Genomic DNA, 24504 nt, shown 5'->3' on the forward strand with positions numbered 1-24504 from the left:
GAATCAAGCAGCCCAGCCTCTGTGCAGTGGTTTAAAAATAGAAGTAACACACACACACACACACACACTCGGCTTGCAGCTCAGAAATAGAAGAGCCGAAAAGCATCTGAGTAGGAGCCCAGTCTCTTTCCCCCTTTTTTCTCCTTTTTTTTCCTGCGTTTTTTTCTTTTTCCTTCTCTCCCTCTGCTCGCTGTACACACCATCTCAGACAGAAAAACAAAGAGAGACGGCAAAAGAAAGAGCAAAGAAGAGGTAAGAGGAAGAACTGTGAGCAAGAAAATGAAAGCGAGCATCCGTGGGAATCAGACAGGCCAAGTTTGCATCACTGCAGCACCACGTGCTTGTGTTTGGGTCATAGTCACATTCAAGTGTTTCATGTTCTTCAGCGTCTTGCTGTGTGCATTTAAGCAGCAAAGTCTGCATATATTGAAATGTCTGTGGTAGAAAGTGACAGTGAGACTCTGGATGATGGAATTTCAGTAATCTCTCTGATGGAGGCAGAGAGAACGAGAGGTTCAAAAGGAAGGAAAAAGTGATAGTGTGCGAGGGTAGAGCAGGTGTCATGGTGAATAACAGAACACACTGCGACTGCCAATATTTATCTGTTTACACAGAAAAGTTCCCTCCGCCACTCTGCACGTCTTTCCATCTCCTCTGTTTGTTTGAGTGTGTTTTCCATGCGGCATGGTGACAGTTTATCATCCCTCTGATCACTGCCGACTGCCCCTCCACAGAGAGAGAGAGAGAGAGAGAGAGAGAGGTGGAGGAGTGATGAAGAAGTAGAAATTTGATGTCGGAGACGATGAGAGGAAGACGGAGAGGGAGGAGAGGAGGAGGAGGAGAAAGATGAAAGCGAAGGAGAGAGTGGGGAGATGATTATGCAGTTTAAGATAATGCTGCCTTTGAAGAGAGAAGAGAGGGAGCCGGAGGGAGATAAAGGAAGAGGAAGGCAACAATTTTCTTTCCATCACCTGCACTCTTTCTATGTCTTCTTCGATTTTGCTCTTTCACTACGTTGAACTGCACATGAATGAGACGACTAAAGCAGTAAATACGACTGGAGATGGAAGTGTTTCTATGACATCTGAGTTGTTGAGATGTGATGTATAGTATAAGGGTGGGGTAGAGAGTGTCAAGGACAACAATTGAACTTATTCCCACAGCCCACAGAGATTAGTAAAACTGGAGAGAAGCTGTTATGTGACTCACATATGAAGGTGAATTCAGATTAGAGTACGTGCCGAACGTGAGTTCATATGAGACAGTGAGTGAGTGAGAACGTGAGTTCATATGAGACAGCTGTCACAGGTTGTCACCATTAGCACGAAGTCCATCCTGCAGTGTAGTTCCACGCAATGTTAAACCACAGAACTACACCGAATTATAGTAATCACCACATCAAGTTTCAGTTTCACTTCTGCCTCTTCGCTCAAACTCTCTCACACGTGCACACTTTCTTTCTCTCTTCCTCTCTTTCCAAGAGGTCGATTCAGTGTCTTTTAAAAGTCAGAATCATGAATTTCCATCATTTATAGAGACACCTTGGCACAAAAGCCTGACATCTGTTTTATCCCAGTTAGGTGAGTGTTGGCCAATTCAGATAAACTGCTAATGTAGGCTTGACCAGTGTCACTGTGTCCAAGCATGCTGCCTCTGCCTATATTGATGAATCTCAAACCTCCAGTCGTCTGTGCACTAGGAGACAGCAGTGATCAGGCTCTCTGTCACACCGTTGTGTCTCATGAAATGTTTATCTGTAGGCCATACCGTAAGTGTTATGCCAGTCTGTGTGAATTTACAGTAATATGTGTGTGTGAGTGATAAAGAAAGACGATATTACTGTTTCAGTGAGACAGACAATGAGACAGGAAAACGAAACAAGCTTCTCATCAGATATAAGTTTCCTTTGCAGTTTCTTGTAATCACTCACTTGTCACACTCAAATACTATGACTCGTTGGAGGAAACAATGGATATGAAGGCCGGACCGATAGACCTATTTTTGTCTGACATCCGCACGCACAGAAACGGCACTAAATTCTAGTTAAAGGAAGTGAAGTTTTGAAACACTTAAAGCGGGGTTAAGGTGTCTGAGAAATACAGTAGAAAGCAGCAGGTGTTTGTCAGCTTCTGCTCGACACTATTCGTAAGACTTTCCATTCGTCTTAAGGGATTTTTTTATATGTAGGTAAAGTGTATGAAATTAACTTTCTGACTCACCAGCCAAGGGGACTGGTGGATGAAAAAAATCCATATTTTTTACCGGCCAAAATTATAAATTGCCTTTTTGTGTCACATGTACATTTGTTTCAGTACATTTTGTATTGAAATATTGAGGTATTATATTGATTACAAACTTAGAGAAGAGGCCAGAGAGAAATAATCTAAATATATTGACAGTTTATCAATTCAAGCCTGAATACTACGCTTAGGTGGTATCCATTTGTTCATACCTTTGTGACATTTCACTGGGTATAGGCTACTATACGGTATATGATGGTATTTATGTAAAGAAAAAAAAAGCTGAGCAAAGCTGTGGCTTGTCACTAAAATGAGAATAGCTGGTGAACCTTAAAGGTCAGCCCACCTTAAGTGAGCCTGGGTTGTTGTTGTGGCTAGCTGTGGGGCTAACCCCCTTCACTTTGATCAGCAGGTAGCAAGCAAGACACAGGAACTTGTCTCGTGTCTTGAGGACTTGTAGCATTTATTCACCGACGGTCCGAACTGTACACACACTGTACTGCTACGTTAGCACTAATGCTACAGCTAACTTAATACTCAGTCACACGCTCCCTCCCTCTATCTCTCTCTCTCTCTCTTGATCAGACACTCACTAACGTTACAGGCCGCCCAGCTTGCAGAAACCCATTTTGTCTCGTCGTTGCCCCAAAAAACAGTAGTAAACAGTAAAAAAACACAAGGTGCGCCGTGTGCTCGTTCCCCCCTCCTACCTCTACTGAAATTATAACTCTGCACGCTCCCTAACGTTAAGCACACGGTGTGCGTGTCAACTCTGACACAGAGAGCAAGAAGCAGTGCGCCCAAAATGGCACCAAAACGCGGTACAGACTCTCACGGTGTGTTCCAATCCGCGTACTTCTGTACTTACACTCACTATTTTGAGTGCATAAGTGCGTTCCAATTGGGAAGTACGCCAAAATGCAGTGCACTCAAAGTACCCGGATGTTGTACTCAAAACGGTCAGATCGTTGAGTGTGGAACACTAAACACTTTCCACACTCATTTGCCTCCATCTTGGCTACGTAGCGGAAGGGGCGGAGCCACGACCACTATTCAAACAGACGTTGATAACAGAATAAAACAATACAATACGTAAACATACCGGTGCATTTTCAACGGACAAGAGGACACATCGTAGGCGTAGGCTACGACGTTGGAAATGTAATTTCCACTCTGCTTTCCTTTTTTTTCAGAAGATATTTTGGCGGGTAGCGAGCCGCGGTCAAATGTTGTGATCGTCATTTCCGGTCAGTGCGCCGCAGAGTATTCGATTTGAGACGACCCTACCCCGTTGAAATTTACGCACTACTCAAGCGAGTATAGAGTGCACAAAGTGCACTACATTGAAGTGTACTTCTGGAAGTACGTGGATTGGAACACACTCTCAGTGTTAATTTCGGACCCTGTGTAGGAAGCCAGTAGCCTATATGCACTTCTAGCTGATTTATATGTTGAACCATGTTTTGTTTAAACTTTACTAGATAGTTGAACAGATCTAGCTTTTGCAGTTTCTTCTCTCCTTTTTTTTCACCCAACACTTTTTCAATCTCTCCATCTCTCTCTCTCTGTCACTGCGATTTGACCTCTCGGCCGGTGACCTCATCAATAAGGGGCTCGTTTGGGGGAAGGGCAGGGTCACGGGTGTGTGTGTGTGTGTGTGTGTGTGTGTGTGTGTGTGTGTGTGTGTCTCTCTGTGTTTGCGTGTGCATGACCCTGATGGGGCCCCTAGCATAGTTTGATTAAGAGGGGGGGTAGACGAGCAGGGAGGGGTCGTGTGGGCCCCCCCACCCCCCATCTTCCGCCATCTTAGGTTTCCATCTATTGACTGCTGTGGCTGCCCCAGATCTCATGTCTCCTCGTCTGTGTGTGTGTGCAGTGTCTGTATCTCCTGTCCATTCTCCTCATGGCAATCTCGCAGGTGGACAAGACAATCACTCATTCTCATCTCTCTTTCCTCCCTCTATGTACATCTCTGCCTCTCTGTGAGCTTCTTACCACCCTCCACCCTTCCCTCCCATTTAATTTCTTCAACCCCCTTCCTGTCTCTGCTGCTCCCTCATCCTTTTATTCCATCCCACTCTTCCTCCCTTCCTCCGGTCAGGTGAGAGGGAGGTGAGGGAGGAGGAGGAGGAGGAGGAGGAGGAGTATTAGCCTCACTGTCTGGAGCCAGTGGTAACCTTATATCTGAACAGCGAAAGACAGAGAGAGGAAGGGTTGGTAGTAACTTGAGCTTTAGTGATTGTACATTCAACACAGAGGTCATTTTTGTAGACACTGGATACGGGTGAATACACACACACACACACATACACACACACACACACACAGAGTCTCCACCCTGTGCCAGAATAAATGCGTACATCTAACAAGCATACATTTGAAAAAAGCATATTTCCATCGCCTTATCAGTGATGTAATCCCAATGCAATGTCGCCGTGGCGATTGTCCTCTCCCATCCTTTCAGGAACAGGCTCTGAGGTCCGCGGCTGATTGGCTTGTCCAGGCAGCTGGAAAATGGAGTTTAGTCAGCTCTGTGCCCTCGGGCTGCGCCATGCTCTAACACACACAGACGCACATACAGTACATGTAGTCAACACAGATAGATGAGCTGGGAAGAGGAAGGATGAGGAGGAGGAGGAGAAAAAAGGAAACGGAGAGATTCATAATTAGGGGGTAGAAACAAACAAAGCAAAAAGGGGTTTTGGAAACATATGATCTCAGTTTAGTTATTCGCCATTATGGCCTGTTAGGGATTATGTACTATTACATGTTTTCAAATAAATCTTTTCAGTATGGTTTGAGTGGAGGAAACTATTGTTTGTCTGTTTTTGGAAGGTTTGTACACATTTTTGGGGATTTGGATGTGTCTTATAAGCAGTCCTACCACTAACGTGATTAGAAACAGCAAAGGAAGAGACACACAGAGGTTAAAGGGAATAGAAAAAGACAGGAAAGGGAACAGAAAGCATTGTGTAGCTTTGAGAAAACTGAAAAGAGAGAGTCTGATATAAGGGAGTTTTCATTGGGTTTTAATCAGTCATAGCAAGTGATGGTGAAACAGTGTTCATTAGTGAGCAGCTCTGGGCTGAACGCTGCAGTTGCTTTCTTCTCTCAAGTTACTTTCAACTGAAGTCTGATCTTTCGAGGGCCTCTGCTGCAGCTGCTGAACCGAAACCAGCCAGAATATTTTCTGGCTTTGATTCAGAGACTTTTGGCTCTCACTATTTCATTGATGTATAATATGGAGTTTAGAAAACATGGCCCAGTTTCTCAAAGTTGTCGTGATCCCTGGAGTCGGTTCGACTTGTTGACTTGTCGAACACACTGGCATAATTCTTGACTTTAACGCAATCAATCTTTCGGAGGCTGTAACGGGCTCAGTTTTAAAGCTAGCGTGAAGATACTGGTATCATATGAAACTAGAACCTAAGGGATCCATTGGTACCAACCGTGTTACACTAGCTTGTCGTAAAGTAGGTTAAATAACGCTCCAAACTGTTATATTATTTTGCGATTAATCACGATTGAATATTTTAATCGATTGACAGCCCTAATTAAAATACATACTCGTTGCAGTCCTTGTACACTGATGACATTTTGACCACAAGTGGCTCCATGAAGCAACGTTTTGATGAGTGGGTCCCTGTTTCGTTTATGTATTGCATCATTGGCATGGTAACAGTAGCAATACAACAGCAAAAGGTGGGGCATGACGCACTAACATAAACCTTACTGTGTTTGTTTACAAGACAACTTCAATATTTGAATTTGACTTTTCTAAACATTGCCTAATTTAGTATCCCGTAATCACCCATAATTCAAAGCTTTTCAGATTGTGATATTGTGATGAAGAGCCAATGGCACAAGCAAAGTTTATTTCAGTCCCAGTATTTACTCCTGTCTCTGTATAATCAGCTCAGGTTAGACCACAGACAGGTTTGAAGCCCCACGGCCACAGAGCAGTGCCAAGGTGAATGAGTCCTCACCAGGCTGAGGGGACCAGATGTGTCAAGTGGTTGAGCAGTGGGCACAATGGGCCCCCCGGGGCCTGTTGAAGTGCCTTGTGGGGAGGGGGGGCTGGACTTTGGGTCTCTCCACCAATCCCCCTCAACCCCCTGTCCCCCTCAGACCGGGGCTTTTCCTGGGCAGCGTGGCACAGTGTGTGGCCTGGCTCTGGGCCAGAGCAGCCAGCCTGCCTGCCTCTGCCAGCCTCCCTCCCCTGAGACCAAAGACAAAGCTGGGACACGGCCAGACACTCCACGCTCTCTGTTTATCTCTCCATCATTCCCCTCCTCCTCTCTCTAGACTCTCTCTTATTCTTCTCAATCATTAGGGCTTTTTCTTTTTGATTGTTTTTCTTTTCCACACTATCACTGTATCCCTGTATACGCTTTCTTTCTTTCTTTTCTTTTTGTTCTACTCTACAAATCCATGTTATGTCCGTCTTTCATCTATTGGTCTTGTTTATCTTACATCTCACTCTATCTGCCTCACTTCTAATCTCTCACCAATGTCCAGGGTTTCTTACAAACCATTTCACACACACACAGTCATTGTTTCTTAAGCTGGGGACACACCAAGCCGACATCAAAGATGTAGCGACGACGAAGGCCACCCGTTGAGTTGTCTCACGTCGCCTTTGTCTTGGCCAAAAAGTTGCACTCGAACACACCGCAAAGACGACAGCCGACGGCCAACTACCATGTAAGTTCTGGGCCTTTACATCTGCACACATATACAAGAAATATAGACAAATATTACCGTTACAGGTATCCGCCATCCAGCTATGAACACTCACCCACATAACTTCCAACCCACTTTACACACACACACATTCAGTCTCTCTTCAACCCCCCACACACAGATGTACTATCGCAGTTTTCCCATACAAACACACATATAGCCCTTCTCAACACATCTCCTTCCCACACCCACACATACACCCCCCTCCCTCTCTCTGCGGTGTGTGTGTGTGTTACAGTGTGTCTGTCATCCTGTCGCTGTGTGTGGGCTCCACATCAAACCAGCTGCCTAACCAATAAAGGCTAGCTCTAGCCACCAGGCTCAGACCGGCTAGCATGCATCACTCACTAAGGGTGTATGACTCTGTGAGTGTGTGCTGCATCCTCCACAACCACCCACGGTGCTGCTGCTAACAACTCTGGTTGACTCGGATACTTTTTATGGAGAATGTTTCTTTCTCTTTGTCACTCTCTCTTCATATCACACTCATATTCAACTTTCATTTATTTGCGCTCTTATTTGCCTTTCCCTCCCTCCCTCCCTCTCTCATCAACTCTTTTTCCATTTCTTTACTCTTTTATTTTCATTATTCTGTGTTTCTTCTCTCCCATAACTTTCTAATTACCACTCTGTCTGTCACGTCTCGTAATGACTCCGAACCACAAACTTCACACCTCACATGAAAGAACAACACGCACACACACAAGCCGAGGTGCAAAGACGTACTCTATATAGGAGCGCAGACACACCCACAGTTATCTCACACGGCACACTACCTTAATTCCTCTCTGCTATTCAGGAATCAGGAATTAGATATTTTATATATACTTATATTTAAATACTTCATTGTCAGTCTTATTTATGAATGACTACTAATGATATTTATATCTCTTGCTGCTTTACATTAGAATCAATTTAACACCGACCTATCTGGTGACTCTGTTTTTAAGGTTTCAGTTGTATACTCTGCCTTGTGCGTCTTACGATAGGAGTTACTTTTGAAAATGTCCTGAAACTATACTATCGATACATACCAGCCACTTTATTAGGCACACCTGTTCAATTGCTTGTTAACACAAATAGCTAATCAGCCAATCACATGGCAGCAACTCAATGCATTTAGGCATCTAGACGTGGTGAAGACGACTTGCTGAAGTTCAAACCGAGCATCAGAATGGGGAAGAAAGGGGATTTAAGTGACTTTGAACGTGGCATGGTTGTTGGTGCCAGACGGGCTGGTCTGAGTATTTCAAAAACTGCTGATCTACTGGGATTTTCACGCACAACCATCTCTAGGGTTTACAGAGAATGGTCCGAACAAGAGAACATATCCAGTGAGCGGCAGTTGTGTGGACGGAAATGCCTTGTTGATGTCAGCGGTCAGAGGAGAATGGGCAGAGTGGTTGGAGATGATAGAAAGGCAACAGTAACTCAAATAACCACTCGTTACAACCAAGGTATGCAGAATACCATCTCTGAACACACAACACGTCGAACCTTGAAGCAGGTGGGCTACAGCAGCAGAAGACCACCCGGTACTAGCAAGGTGTACCTAATAAAGTGGCCGGTGAGTGTATATTATATGTCACGGAACTGTTCATGAATGTTGTACGTAGTGCTAGCGTCCCACGAAATGAAATAGTGGTTGTAAAAGGATAAAAACTCCACTTTTGGGAAGGGGTCAGCATGCTTCAAACCATGTGCTTTTGAGATGGTTGAACAGTGTCTGAAAACCCATTCCCCCAGACATTTCTGACACCAAAATTGGGGCAAAGGCTGCATCTGATAATACCTTTATAATAATATTATTAAAATAAATACATTCTAAAACCCATAATCCAAAAAACATGCACGCTCCACGCAGCTATTTGCCAGGTGTTGAGAGTGAAGAAAGCAAGCAGGAATTGAACTTCAAGCTGTCACACAACTACTTCTATCACTTAGTTAGTAGGACCAAGTGCAGCTGTCCAAAAAATGTGTCGTAATTCCCTTTTCAACAGTCATCACATCGCACCCCTCTCGTCATATTAACTATTTAATTTCAGGCATACCCTAACCTTTAGTGTTACCCTCGTGGCTCTGATTTGCATGGAGACTCTGCTCACTGAAACACAACTCTCCACATGTTCTTGAGCAAGGCAATTACTCCAGTACAGCTGCCAGTTGGAAACTGTGATCATACTGGGAAGAAAATAGGTTGCTTGAAAAGAGTCAACTTTCCTTGGATAGGTGGTGAAAACTTCAAGTGAAAACAGATGGGAAAATGTAGGTTTCTTCTTAGATGCAGTGGAAACGTGTATAGACATTTATCTAAGTCTGCACCACATGTAACTTTAAGTGAATGAGTGTGTCCTACTACATGTGTGAGTAATGCTTGGTCACTCATGGTCACATACATACTCCTTCAGTCACAAAACACAAATGGGAGCATCACAACCGTCGCTAAACCTGTAATCCTTATTGTGAACTGATGTGTCCTTCAGAATTAACCCCCCCACCTGTCACCTCTCAACCTCACGCACCCCTTCACCCTTCACCCTTCACCCTTCACCCCTCACCCAGAGCTCCCAATTAACCCTGAAACAGGCTTCTTTCACAGCCTTTCTTTAAAAAGTTTCAATACAACTTAGGTCCTGTTTTCATAGTATCAGCCATCATTTTTATCTCCTCACCTGCTGTTTTCTATTAACGGTTTGTAAAAGTACATATTAGGATGCCATATCGGAGGCCACATTGGGTACCATGAATTTAAAGACCAACACGCCAGACATTCCTAAAGACTGAACTTGCATTTTTCATTTGGGATGCACCGATGCGACTTTTTCAGTCCCGATACCGATAACAATACCTGGGCTTTGGGTATCGTCCGATACCGAGTACCGATCCGAAACCAGTGTTTAATTAATAAGCTGTATGCCTCGCTGTGTGGAAGTGACTGGGATCATTCTTTTAGCTGTAAAATGAGAAAGTTTGTGACCCGGCAGCCATGTTGAGATCAGTTGAGGAAATACCGAGCACCGCCCACCAGCCGGAGAACGGCCAATAGGAACACTCTCTCTCTGAAATGACCTGTGATTGGTCAAAGTCTTCCGTTTTAGATTTTTTAAAGCCTCAAAACAGAGCCATGAGGAGGTGCAGAAGTCTAGTTTTCTCTCAGAACATTTGAATTACAATATGCTGAAAGGTTATAATGGAATTTTTGCCCAATGATGTCAAAAGACTTGTTGCCTACTGAAGCTTTAACAGCATATAGTGCATGATTGTGTGGTTTGGTTGTTATGGTGACATACTATCTATTTTAACTTCAAAATACTGGCATCCAAAAGCTGTGTGTCTGAAATTTCCACATATTTGAAATCATCAAAAGATGAGGTAGTGTTACCGCATTAACAATAGAAGCAAGTGTGATCTCACTTTATTAGCTGGTTTTCAAAACAAAACATACCATGCTGGTGTGTGGACATTTGAGCTCAGATTATTCCAAAAAATGTGTTCCCTTGCAGAGGTATAGCGCTCTAAACACCAACCATACTAAACTCATACGTATGTCACTATATGCCTGCTGATCAGTACTTAACACATTAACACATAGACCCACAGCGTCACGGTGTATTTCTGTAAAATGACGTTATAATTCAAAATGAATTGAATGATATGGTTCTGTATTAAAGGCTTCAGTTGGATTCTGTTGAGGCTAATGTAATGCGCATCATGTTACATGATTCTGACATTGTCTGACTTACTTGGGATCACTTTCTGTCCCTTTACGTCAGTCTTTCTTTACAAAGCTGACTGAGATAGCGCTGGCTTGGGATCAGTGTTTTACAGTCAAAAGTGATATTGACTACAGGGCAGATGGTCTCTTTCAATCTCTGTCTTTTTTTCTTTTTCCGCATCCCACTGAAGGGCATGCTGACCTGTTGTGGACTGATGTGTTTGTGTGCACGTGCACAACTGGTGAAAGAAGAAGTGTGTGTGTGTGTACAGGGGAGGTAATCTTTTTAATTCTATGCAGTGTTTGAAGTTTTCCCTCGGTCGGCTCCAAACTTTAACATCAAACGCTCAGGTCACCCTCCCTCCCTTCATCTCTGCGTCCTCCTCTCACCCCCCCTCACCCTTCCTCTTCACTCTCCCTCTCTGTGATCTGGTGAGACTAGCACGGGAGTGTCCTGCAGATAAAGCGGGGGCACGTAAGATTAGACATACTGACGCCCCTACACACCACAGAGACAAGAGAGGGCACCGCCAAGCAACAGCGTTTGTGCAGTGAGTCGAGACAATGGCTGTATCCGAAACCTCATACTATACTAGTAGAACGTACTGATTTGGCCAAAATGTAGCATGCAGTATGCGAATAAAAGCAAAATCTACAGTATGCCCGGATGTCAAATCTGATTTGGAAAAAATCTCAGTATGCATCGGACCAGTCTACCTCGCCTACTGTATCCCACAATGCAAAGCGCTGGAACGGTACAGGCTACGGTTACAACAGCAGCCAAAAACGGCTTGTTTTTTACATTTTTCGTCGCTATTTGAACACTAAATTCACGTCTGAAAGTTTTTTTGAGGCAAGAAATCAACTGTGTAGATTTCGAATATTAGCAGTTTTACAATATTAGATGGCAAATCGAACATTTGTTCCACCGTTGTCAGAGTTTAGAAGCTCCAACAAACTGCCGGGATCGTTACCTCGCCAGCCGGGCGGTCACTCTCACAGACCGCTATGAGCTGGCTGGAGCTCTCTAGAAACCAGTCTGTAGACGAGGGGCTTTTATTTCCTTGTTGACAGATAGTTTGTTTAAATATCGCAACACAATTGTCCCTCATAAATTAACGGGAACCTTTGTTTATCTGCCTTTTTGGAGTTGAAAAGCTCCACAATCGCCTGCAGGCGTAGCTCGCTGGAGAACCGGCTAGTGATGCTCACAGAGCGGCTACAGAGCAGCAGAGTTGATGATCCTGTTTGTCTTAATTCAATATGAGAGGATAGAATAAATTGTTTAAACTATGCAGTATCTTATAAAGTAAATCAAAGTTGTATTTTTCCGATAATATTGCAGTAGTGGTATGAGTTTGTTTTTTTTGTCCAGTGCTTTAAGAGCTGGTTTAAAGGCTACAGCCTCGTTTAGCATACTGCAAAATACATCTCTTTAACCGTTTCATACTGCATACCACTGAGGAACGTAGCGTGCAATATGTACTGTATACTGCATACTGCGTTTCGTCAGTACTATGTAGTAGGCGTTTTCGAATACAGCCAATGACTTTATGGAGCTGTATGCATCCAAAACAATGTGTGTGTGAGCAGCTGGTAGAGCCAGTTGTTTCATCATCACTCTGTAACCATGTTTGACACACAGGGCTATTTTTACCCCAGAGTCAGACCCGCAACCCGCTTCATGACTCACAAGTCACTACGAGCCAAACACACACTCACTCACACACACACACAACCTGAGGATTTCCACCGAGATGCACATGGTGGGTGGAAAAAGTCTCATACATACTTGTTCGCTGCCCAAGTAACTAAGATATGTGTTTGCCTCTGTTGCTACGGGGTCTTGTTTGTGTGTGTGTGTGGATTAGCATGTGTGCGCGGGTCATGTGCCTCTCAGGGCAGACGCTGAACAGCTGCATGTGGTTTGTGTTTGTGTATCTGACAGCGGCTGGCCCCTCTCTCTCCCTCTCCTGTCTGGACTCATGGTGAGCCCTCCTCCTCACTCGCCAGCTATCAAAGCACTGACCAAATGACGAACACACACATGCGCGCACACACACACACACACACACACACACAATGCCACATTCTCTGGTATCTCCACACATACTGCTTCTTTTGTTTCTTGGTTTAAGAGGAGCCAGATGCGAAGTAGCACATGCTTGTGTTCCCCAAACTGGTGTGTGTGTGTGTGTGCCTTTGTGTTTTCTTTGTTGCTGGGTGTTTCTGTATCTGCACGCACGTTTCTGTACTTGCAGTTTGTCAGGATACTGTACATGAGTGAAGTTTTGTGCGTGTGTGTGTGTGTGCGCTGTACAGTGTGTCTCCTGGTTACGGGGCTCGTTGTTTTGTCTAAACTTCAAGTCTTTTTTGGCGTGCTGACTCAGCTGATCTGGAGCATTTAATAGGGTGTGTGTGTGTGTTGCAGATCCGGCAGCGTTTAATAGGGTCTGTGTGCTTTCTGGGCGCAGATTCACGGCCCAGTCAGCCAACAAGTCTCTGAACACAGCGAGTGTGTGTGTGTGTGTGCTGTGATACCATTTTAACGTAAGTCATTACAGTATGTGTTGGCAGAGGTATCCTACACAAGTATATGGCCTCATTCTATAGGTGGGTTGAAGATGTGTGTACGTGTGTGTGTGTGTGTGCGCATGTGTGCAATAATGTATTGACCTTGTCTCTCATTGCCAGTTCCCAGAAGGTTGATGAATAAATAAAGGCGTGACGCTTCCCCAGCGAGCATGTGTCTGCTTCTAGCAAGATAGAACGACACCACACATACACTCGCAATCACACACACACAAAGCTATCTGCCTCTCTGTTTGCAGGGCTCTATTTGCTCAGTGGAATAATGTTGATTCCCTGCGATACTCTGACCCAGAAATATACCTTTTCTGTGCCTCTGCATTCACGTACATATCTAGATATGGGTGTGTGTGTGTGTGGCAAACGAGGCAACTCCCTCTAGGTCCCTGCCCTTCCCTGGTGGCCTCTGTGCTTGGAGCTTGTTTTATGTTACATAGTAGACTGATTAAACGGTTTGGCCAATTAATCGCCGCCTATTCGGAGTGACAAAAAAGTGATTTTTAAAAACGCTGTATGCAAAAGTAGCCGACGTGAAGAAGATATCTGCACTTTTCCAGCTCAAAACTATCGTTATTATATCTGCCTTTAAAGATATAAGTCGACCTCTATTACATAGCCTTCTTGGTTGTGTTTCCAAACTGCATCCAAAGCTCAGTTAGCACATTTTTGTTCAGAGTTTAACACTGTGCAGCTCCACATGCTTGCAGAGGAACTCTGTCATAACTCAAGATCTGAACACTGTACAGGCCATATGTACTTTTTTTTCTTTCTTTGCATTCATTTGCTCTTTCTTACCTGTAGTTGTGTGCATTTCTAAACTCTTATTGCTTTTTTGTATTTGACATGTTCTTCCTGGAGGGAGGACTGGAGGGTTTAGAAGGTTAGAAACCATCCAAAAGATCAAACAGTTCAAGTCCACCTCTATTAAAAAACAATATATTTTGCTTATTGTACTGTTCGTCCATGTGAATGTTTGAGCTTGACTGTGCAGGATGATGAATGTGCAGAGTTTGGGGGGAAGGATTCTCAGCACTCACCATAAATCTCAGACGTGTAGGTACGAGCAGGATTTAGTGACGTCACAGCTAGTTTGCAAGCCAATCGTGGTCCAATATGCTGAATGTGATGTGGAAACCTGAAGCCTCCGGCACACATGGACAGATATTGGACTTTTCAGTGAAGTAGAAAACATCTTGAGTCCAGCTGTTAAACTTTTGAAATACAAAAAAAAACATTTGCATTTTCATAGATTTTTTTTGATGAGGGAGAAGGAGTAGATTTTAATCATTTTTAATGAGGTAGTTGAACTTTTTTTGTGGAGAAAACACATTACACACACACACAGTGCAGTGTGGTGGGAGTGGTCAGTGAGATGACGTGCCAGACCACTGCTGAGGTCATGAGGGTTAGAGCTCTGTGAGGTCAAAGGTCAGGCCAGGCAGTCCGGCCTCTGCACGTGTGCCCTAAGCAGGTGTCCTAGCAACCAGGCCAGGAAAGAAGGAGGTTTACAAATGCACACTGGAAGAAATAAACACACATATTCTCTCACACACAAAATTGGAACCATCACATGCTCCAGCATATTGAACACAGTTGTGGGATTTTCCTTCTCGGTCTGATTTAGTGCTTTTGCGTCATTTGGTCGTCTCCACCCACTGATTTTCATTGCATTCCATCCTCTAATTAGTACAATAAAAACATTACCCGCTGCATATTCGCATAGTCACATGACATGTCATGATGCACTAAGTGACAAAACTATTTCCCTGACATTTTCCAAAAACGCGCCTTTATTTTAGAGAACCTAGTTTTGCATTGCAGTTCCTAATTTAAAGTAAAGTTACTCATTCAATCTGAAGAGTTTCTCCTCTCCAGACTCAGCACCTGAACTGAAACATTGTCTTTGCTTCCATCGTCACTTACTCTAACTTGTGACATCTGTGTACCTGTAATTTGTGTGATGGAAAGTCTGGTCACTGACTGGTCATGTTTAGTCTATTTTGCCTTTGTGTCTATTCATTCTTGTCTGCATTTTTTCACTCTCAAGACCCGGGCCACGAATAAAGACACAGCCACAGCTCTCATTAAGACCGCTATAACTCATAATAATGGCTGTCATGAACCCAAGTGAGCTGAGGCCTTATTAGGAAGCATAAATCACAAGGTGTACACTCTCTTTAGTGTATTCATACCACCTATTCATACCCTATGTTTAAATTACATACATCCCAACAAAGACATTTACCTTTTTTAGTTATGCTTCATCCAGTTTTGACATTTATCCACAGCTTTTCTGCATTAACATGAAATGTTTTGCAATGACTTTCCTCCTATAGTGTGTCTTGTAATTACTCTTGACATTTATAAGAAGTGTTAAAGTTGTTTATATTTTACTTGCGTTTTTTATGCATCTCTGCTTTAAGTGTGCTTTTTAGTTGACACTTTATTTTTGGGGAACTTACACATGGTATTCATAAAGGCATGTTTTTTTTTTTTCTAATTTAAAGAGAAAGTTACCACATGTAGTACATACATAGCAAATGGACAACTTTGATGTGGGCTTACAGGTTTTAGGTCACTATGATTTAAGTAAGCAATAAATTCCTTCATGCCCTGTTTATGTCCCTCTCAGACACACACACACACACGCACACACCTACACACATATAATGACTTGTCCCGTTTGAGGTCAGGGTTGCAGACATCAAAGCCTAGCAGACAGCCAAGTCAGTAGCCACTTTCAGACAGGCACTTTGCTCCGTAGATGTGCTGGTAATCTGAGGCGTCCACGTCATGTTTGACTCATTTTTATGCAAAAGTCACCCAGGCAACTTTGCTATAAACCTCATAGCATTTCCACAACACTGCTATAGAGCTCAAGTCAGAATTGAGTGCAATTACAAAAAGGCTACAGCTAAAAATAAGGTTATATACATTAAAGAGAGAGATATTGCATGCACATGTTGTTCTAACAAGACAACACTTTGAAGACTTAATTATAATTTCTAATGTACTGGTTTAAATGAGCCAGTTTTAAGTTGTAGAGGAGAAGTTGTTCTCTTGCGGTGCAGGAGGGAAAGGCTTTAAAAATCATGTTTATGATGTTTGGGAGCATTGGACAAGTTTTGATATTTCACTTTCTTTCCAGACCAGTGTTTAAATTAAAATACAAAACATTTTTTTAGTATTTTTGTCTGGGATTTTTGCAGCTAGACCTGTCGTCTGTCATGACTGATGGTACGTGTCCACAGGGGCGTTTTTTATCGCGAGGGGACGCGACGCTTCCCAACATTGGACGCTTGGTGGGCTGTCCCTAGAAACAAGGCACTCGGCTCCTGATTGGACGAACGCTTTCCCGCCGTTGGCTGCTGCTCCCAGCTTTCAAACCGGAACCAGTATGGAGGCTCGTTTGGAAACTCTCTTCTCTTATTTCACGAAAATAGTAAACTGAAATGTGTTTCTGAAAACATTTGAGGCGAGAAATAATCCACGCAGTTGGCGAATCTGTCTTTATTTTGGATCGACAACGTTTATTTTAAAAGATTATCGGGAGTTTCGAGAGGCGGCGAGTCGCGTCGGACGCCTGTGATGTGCATAAAGTAGACGAGCCCTCAACTTTATGCAAATAAGGAGCGGGCGTCGTGACGCCTAGTCTCTCGAATCGCGACGCCACGCAACCAGAATGCATTACGCGGCTGCTTACATAGACAATGAATGGAGAGCGTGGAAAGCACGGAGCCTGTGGACACGTACCGCCAGGCTGCGTGTCGTTTAAAAAATGACGATGCCAATACCAGTACCAATACCGGTACCCTTAAAGTAATACCGATACCAATAGAGTACTTCACTTGATACCCATCATGTGAGTGAAAGCTATATATGAGTCCCACTGGATAGCTAATCGCCGCCGCACTGCATAGCGCTCATACAGCGGTTACCGGTGGGCCAATGACACGTCACATTCAATCGAAGAACGGATGTTGTGATTTACAAAAAGGTTTGATTGCAGGTATATTTTGACAGGAGATGTTTCGATACTACTTGGTACAGGGTTATTTCGGTCGATACATTAAAGGTATCAAGTACCGATACCCAGCCCTAGTCATGACTACCGTGCTTTCTCCCTCTCATGCATACACACGGATCCACTTTGCCAGCAGTATATTGTCTCTCCCATCTTTTTGTCATTGATTAGTTAAGCGGTAGAATGTGGGAATAGTCACACTTCCTCAATCCTGTTTCCCACACAGCCTCCATACCACACCCAGGCAAACAGTCCTGTACAGTGTACACACACAGAGGCAATAGACGTGGAAAACGTGAAAGCTTCACATTCACATTTTATGCAAAGTCTAATACAGTAATTCTAATTGAGTGTGAAAAGGTGCCAAGAGTGAAGTCAGAGTGGAAAACAAATCCGAGTTAGTAAGACATCATGACGACGGGGGACTAAAGAGACGGAGCAGATTGGAGGAGAGACAAAGAGAGAAAAGGTGACAGAGAGATGAGAGCATATGGATGGGGGAGGAAGAGCGAGAACTAATTAAAGAAAGTAGAGTTTTTAGTTGGGTGTTGATTCCATGAGGAGTAATGGTCCCAGGTGTGTGAGATGAGGGGAAACGGAGGAGATGAGGGAAGGGGAAGGAAACTAGGTCCCCATACACCATATGTTCTCCATCTTTCCCTCTTTCTTCTCACTCTTTTATTCCCTTTCATTTCAGGCTTTGCGCCGTCTCACTGAGACGAGCTGAGCGCGGATTGCTTTCCTTCTCTTTGTGCGTCTTCCTCACCGTTCTGTCAGCTATTGCACTGTACTGCTGTACTGGCAGGTTAAGTAAGGTGACAGTGGATTGAGTGGGCGGTGGTTTGGAGACAGGAGTGATTGTGTGGCTGTTTGCATTATGCTTTTGTTTGCATTGCAGAAAGGTTTCATAGCTTCCATGATTTGTCTGCACAATGTAAGGCGTGTTTATTAGGGATTTCTATTTGCTGTTCCCTCTGTAGATGTGGATTTCACTATTTGGCTTGCACAATATGGGCTTTTATTGTTTAGCTTGTCCTGTGTTTATTTGGCATATAGGGTATTAATGTGTATGCAACTCACTTGTGCAACATTACTTGTTGTTTAAAAGTGGATTTCTTTGTGTGCATTGGGTAAGACTGTAGCTTTGCCAGCAGGTTCGGCTTTCGGTTCACTAAAAGTGTTATTGAAGTGCCACTTTGCAGGTTCAGTACTTTGTCCTGTAGATTTATGAGTACAGTGCAAGCCCACGTATACATACTAGTGTTTCACTCCTTGACCACAGTACAGGAACAGACCACGAGTTTAAGATGACATGTCATCTAAAAATAGCAGCTAAACTCACTCACCCTTCCTTCAACGCAGCCCTACTCTGGCCGGATAACCACCCCCCCACCCCCTCATCACGGATCTCTCCACCCCGTCATGAAATGCAAGCTGCTCCCACTGTACATTCCACTCCGAGGAATGAGCCAACTCCCCTGTAAATTAGAGAGCGGGGGGCTAGTTATTGTTTTCTGCCAAACAAAGGCAGTTAGCAAACAGGAGTGGAGCAGTTCCCAACCGGTGGTTAGTCAGGCTTAACATCCGGGGGCCTGGAGGGAAGCTGCTGCTGCTGCTGCTGCTGTGTCACCAGGTTGGAGTGCCTCAAGGCTCCGTCCCGGGGCCCCTCTTTGGTCTCTTTTTTTCCCATCTCTGTTGTGTGTCTGTATGTGTGCCCATGTGTGGGCCCTCAGGCTGTTGTCAGGCAGATCACGGGAGCTGTTGTGAGTTAGCCCGTCTGTCTGTGTCTACCTACATGCCTCTGTTCCCTAAAGAAGGAGAAGGAAAGGAGGGAGATAGGGGATGGGAGTAGGGGGGTTACTACAGAGAGATGGAGCGAGCGCATTCCTCGACATGCACAAAACGTGTCCGCAGGGGGAACTGCAAGCCCAGCAAGATTCACAGACTTCCAACTTCTTAAAACAAGACTCCCCTCTTCTCCCCCTCCCCCATCCTCATCCTCATCCTCCTCCTTCCCCTCCTCCTCCTCCTTGGCCCTGGAGTGGTTTAAGCGAAGGGATAATCTGTGGAGGAATTCCAAAAGGCAGGAATCCAGGGATTATCCAAAGAGGAAAATGGTAGATGATGGAATATTTAAGGGTTTACCTGAAATGATTGCTTGGGTTTTAGGCTTCGAGGTTTGAATTTGTGACAGCATGACCAATTTCAGTTTGCAAATAAGGTGATAAAAATTAACTAAACAAGACATCAACCTAAACAGGATGTGTGGGCTGCTCTCTGAGACATTTACAGCATATAATGCTGGCTGTCCTGCTGCAATGAACTTCTATAATATGCATTTTCTAAATTCAGACAGAGGTTTCTTTAAATACAGTGAATCCCCAGGGTTAAATTGAATCAGCCGAAGTTCAAATTGTTCATCCTGAACAATGTAATATGCTCAATACTTTTATATTTCAAGTGTTGTTAGACCTGCAGACGTGATCTTTTAAAATAAATCTCCAGTCTTTCATTCTTACCTAGTTTGAAGTCGACTAACACTGTCCTGTAGTCATGTCCGCTTTTCAGAATGAAGTTACGTTAGCCTTCAATCAGTATAAGAATTCAGTATCGGTATAAGCAATCTGGTGTTCAGTTTCACCAATCAGAAGTGATTAAATATTAACTTATTATAAGCCAATCAGATATCATGTAAGACCATGAGAGCCAAACCTGCCTCATCTGTGTCAGTCCAAGATGATGGTGCAACAGCTAGTCTATTTATTGATATCAAATTAGAACTGGTCTGATTAGTTGATTTCTTGATTAGTCAATCATCACAAAAAATAATAGGTTAAGTATTTTGATAATTGATAGTCACTTGTCAAATAAAAACGCCAAACATTTGCGGGTTCCAGCTTGTTAAATGTGAGTCCTTGCTGCCTTTATCTGTTTTATTTCACTGTAATTTTAATATCTCTGGGTTTTGGATTGTCAAAACGAACAGTTTGACAATGTCACATTGGGCTCTGTGAAATTGTGATGAGGCATTTTTCAAATTTTTTCAAATTGGTTGCAGCCTAATCAAACAAAACTAAGACAAAATGCCGAAAGATCTCACTCCCCAAAAAACACTAACTCTATTAAAGGTGTAAGAAAAATATCGATACACAAGAGTATCGTGATATTATGTGTTGTGATACTGTATAGATTCTCCAAAACACTGTATCGATTATTAATTAACCTCTTAAAAACCCGTCCATTATGCTGTCTTTCGAAGGTTGTGGCGGGCTCAGTTTTAAAGCTAGAGTGAAGCTACTGGTATCTTATGAAACTAGAAAAGGAATCCATTGATAACAACCATGTCATACTAGCTTGTTGCGAAGGAGTCCAATTGCATTCATGTGTGATAGTAGCCATTTCACATCATGACTTTTTTTTTACTCAGATTTTATACATCTGGTGATGTGTCTTTATCTTATGACAGTTTTTCATGAATTAGATTTGAAAAAATCGTAATATATCGCCTTGCTTACAGTATATATCGCAATATATAGAATCGTTACCTCCCTAGTCTCATGATACGTATCGTATCGCCAGATTCTTGCCAACACACAGCCCTAGTTAAACTCATGAATCTAAGCATGTTGTATCTGCCATTCACACAATCCCTCCAGACATTACTTGACCCAAAAAAGCTGGTGATTTTCCGCATGTGGCTACAAATAAACATCGTTTGGCAGCAGCGTGGTGTTTAAAATGCTGTAACGCTATCTGTGTATGGCTGTGTTATTGTAAACAGGCTGCATCTTTGGGGCTTAGCTCCTCCTGTCCTACTTAACTGGTCAATAAACAGGCTTTAGCTTTAATTATGGTGATGTCTGATATTGCGCCTTCTTACATCATGCTGGTATCTTGTTTATGTGTTTTGTCTAGCCCTGTGTTGTTTGTGTGTGCATTTGTGCGTGTCCATCACTATTTCTATGTGTGTGTGTGTGTTCTGGATGTCTGAGGATATAATGACGGTGGGTGTATGTCCTGTCTGGTAGCTGTAATCACTACCACTGTGTGGTTGGTCAGTACATTGGGCTCTGTTTGCCGTGGTATCTGTGTGTTTCTATTTTCACATGTACAAGGTGGATTACATCAGATCCTGTGTATTTTTTTAAAAGCCCCTGCATAGCCTTTGTAGTTGATTAATATTCTGACTGTGGTGTCTTACTGTGTGTTTTGTAGATGTGTCATCAAGGTCACTCATTTAAAGAAAAGGAGCATCCCGTGCTCTCCTCAAGTGCTCCAATTACCTACATTTTTCTTTCAACGTTTCACTGCAAACTTGTTGCATTGAGGTTTATTTGAACTTTAAGTCACAATAAACATTGGCTTGCTCATTTACAATAGTTTTTAAGGTGTGTGGCAGCAAAATACATTAAAGGGTAGCTTTGGCATTTTCAACTTTGACCCTATTTTCCCTTGTTTTTGTGTCTAAGTGACACAAAGAACAATCATCTAAATATTCAGCCATGACATTGAAATCTAAGCTAAACACTAAGCTACACTTTCTGGCACTCCACCATGTATTGCACTATTCCAGCGTTGTCTTCCGGCAATACGTCACCTCGCGAGATTTCAGAATGAGACTTCTCCTTCAGCGCGACTCTTTCCATAATGTCAGACACTTATAATAACAATCAGAGCCTTTCACAGCAAAAACAAGCACTTTTAGTGGACGTAAATGACGGTGCCAGCTTGCCCCAATAGCACCATATGTCCACACACTGAGGTGCGTTGCTAGAAATGTGTCGCCCACAAAACCATTGTTTTCCCATATGTCTTGCTCTCGTCAATGTCAAACTTGGCGCAGGTTGCCACTGAAATGAAGCACGAGACAGGCTTCACTACTTTACCTCACCTGAGAACTTTCGGCGACAGAGCCTTCAGGGTCGCAGCCCCCGCCCTCTGGAACTCTCTCCCTCCTGAGATCAGAAATGCTTCATCCCTGGACACTTTCAAAAAACACCTCAAGCACCACCTGTTCATCAAGGCCTATGACCTCAGCTAACTCTTCCTACACATCACTCGTTTTAATTACCTGGCCACGTTTTTTTTCCTCTGATTATTTATCAGTATGATTTTGAATGCCCTCTTTGTAAAGTGTCCTTGGGTTTCTTGAAAGGCACAATCCAATTCATTATTATTATTATTACCACTTCATTCCTGTTTTGATGCCGGTAGATGTCAGATAGTAAGCTGTTGAACTGTGAGGGAGCAACAGAGTACATGAGAGGGAATGAGGAATATCTCATGTCGTGATAGTTTCATGTAGGCTACTGTCTTTGACAGAGAGAGGCAGAGACCACATTTTTCCGTTAATCACATCTGATCGCCCGGTTGCAAGCACACAGCCCCGCTCCACAGGCGCACCTCGCTGTCTTGCCCGACGCACTTTGCCAAGGCGTTTTTAAAGCGGCCGCGCCTGTGGCGACGTGTCTCTGTGTGATCAGCCCCTATTACAGCCCGTGAGCAGCTGCCGTCTACAGTGCTCACCCTCAATACTGGACCAATTTCAGAAATTGCTGTCCCTATTAGTCAGTTGGTTGAAAAAAAAAACGAAGTTACCCTTTTAAAGGATGATACACATGTTGTGTCTTGTGGAAAGCCTTCACAGAAGAGTGGAGGCTGTTATTGCAGCAGAATCATGCCCATGGCTTTATAATGAGATTTTCAACTATCTCATATAGGTGTAATGTTCAATGCATTGAACTTTACAACGAGATGTGATACATTATATGTGGCTGGCTGTTTGAAGTGAAGCACTACTCCCTAGTCCTACAATATATATTAGCCAATATCACTGATAACATGTTGTGTGTGTGTGTGTCTGAAGGTGTGTATATCAATTCTTATATCTGCGGTATGCTTGCTTTTCAGGAACAGGCAATATCTGGCCCACCCAGTTACAGTCAGTACACACCCAGAGCGTGCTCAGCAGTGGCAGGTAAGAGGAACAAGCATGTCCGTGTGTGCGTGCGTGTGTGCATGTGTGTGTATTTCTACCCTAATAGATTATCGATGCACTGCTGGGTTGGTTGGCTACAGCAGACAGTGGAAATGGGCCTGGACTCCCCTGAGGAAACAAGATATCTCCAACACACACACAGCTAACACACACACATACAGTAGATCCAAACACAGGCACAATGTGACTTCATAGGAAAAAGCTCTCATGCGCGGGACTTTAAAGCACATTTTGCACACTCACACACACACATAGACACGCACACTTACGTGCAATTAGACACACCACACACCTGCTGGGTCTTTAGAGGAAGCTGAGCTCCATTCTGCCGGTATCTGAAGATGAAAGGAGGAGAAGAAGAGTGGAGAGAGACAGGCAGGAGGGAGAGGAGGAGGGATTAGAGGAGAGGAGGAAGACGGGCAGAGAGGTAGGGGACAAAGAAAGAGAGCAGATAAAGAGGAAGAGGAGGAGGAGCAGTGATGAAGAGCGATAGCCAACTCTGCACGCTCCCTTCTCTCTTCTTTGTGAACAGATGGGTGGAGGTATCAGATTGTGATGACAGCCAAAACGGGGAAAAAGGGTCCGACAGACACATACATACAGTACGTACAGTCACACATGCCTTGTTGCTCTCGGTCTCCTCATTCTCCCCCACTATCATATTTACATACGACATACACTGCGTGTTTTGTGTAAAGTGATCATGAACTAGTCAGGCCAGACAGGTTCTACAATCTAGTTCATCCAGTGAAAGCACACAAGTGCAAAATAAATCTGAATTGAGAAGCCAGTGATGTTGATGTTTTTCCTGGACAGTGAGACGGAGGGAGGGAGGGAGGGAGAGAGGGAGGGAGAGGCTCCAAGCAGATGATGAATCAGATGAACAGCGGGAAGAAAGAGATAAGGCGGGATGAAGAAAAAGCAGGACGAGAGGGAGAGAGAAAAAAAGAAGGCATCAAACTTGCGAGCCCTGTGGGTCTTCGCTTGCAGCGGGAGGAGGGCAAACGGAGGCATGGTGGAGAATTCAAATGTCTCGGTGTCAGTGGGTTCACCGGCAATCTGTTCTGAATCCGTCGCACATCACAACATACACTCCGGCTCGTGCTCGGGACTGATGAAATTTGTGTCATGTGGTATTACATTTTTAAAGCTACACCAGGGACGTGTCTGTGTTGGCAGCTTCAAATGACACAGA

The 24504-nt window shown here is 43.7% G+C and overlaps 1 protein-coding gene across 1 annotated transcript in view; it reads left to right on the forward strand.

Moving 5' to 3' along the window:
• Positions 1 to 24504, forward strand: part of kdm6ba (lysine (K)-specific demethylase 6B, a) — a 104992-nt gene that overhangs the window by 18581 nt on the left and 61907 nt on the right. The window contains exon 4 of the mRNA XM_037759681.1: positions 23222 to 23288. The gene's annotated coding sequence lies outside the window, so the exon portion shown is untranslated. The remainder of the gene's footprint in view (positions 1 to 23221; positions 23289 to 24504) is intronic.

Source organism: Sebastes umbrosus, chromosome 22, assembly GCF_015220745.1.
Source record: "Sebastes umbrosus isolate fSebUmb1 chromosome 22, fSebUmb1.pri, whole genome shotgun sequence".
Classification (NCBI taxonomy): Eukaryota; Metazoa; Chordata; class Actinopteri; order Perciformes; family Sebastidae; genus Sebastes; species Sebastes umbrosus.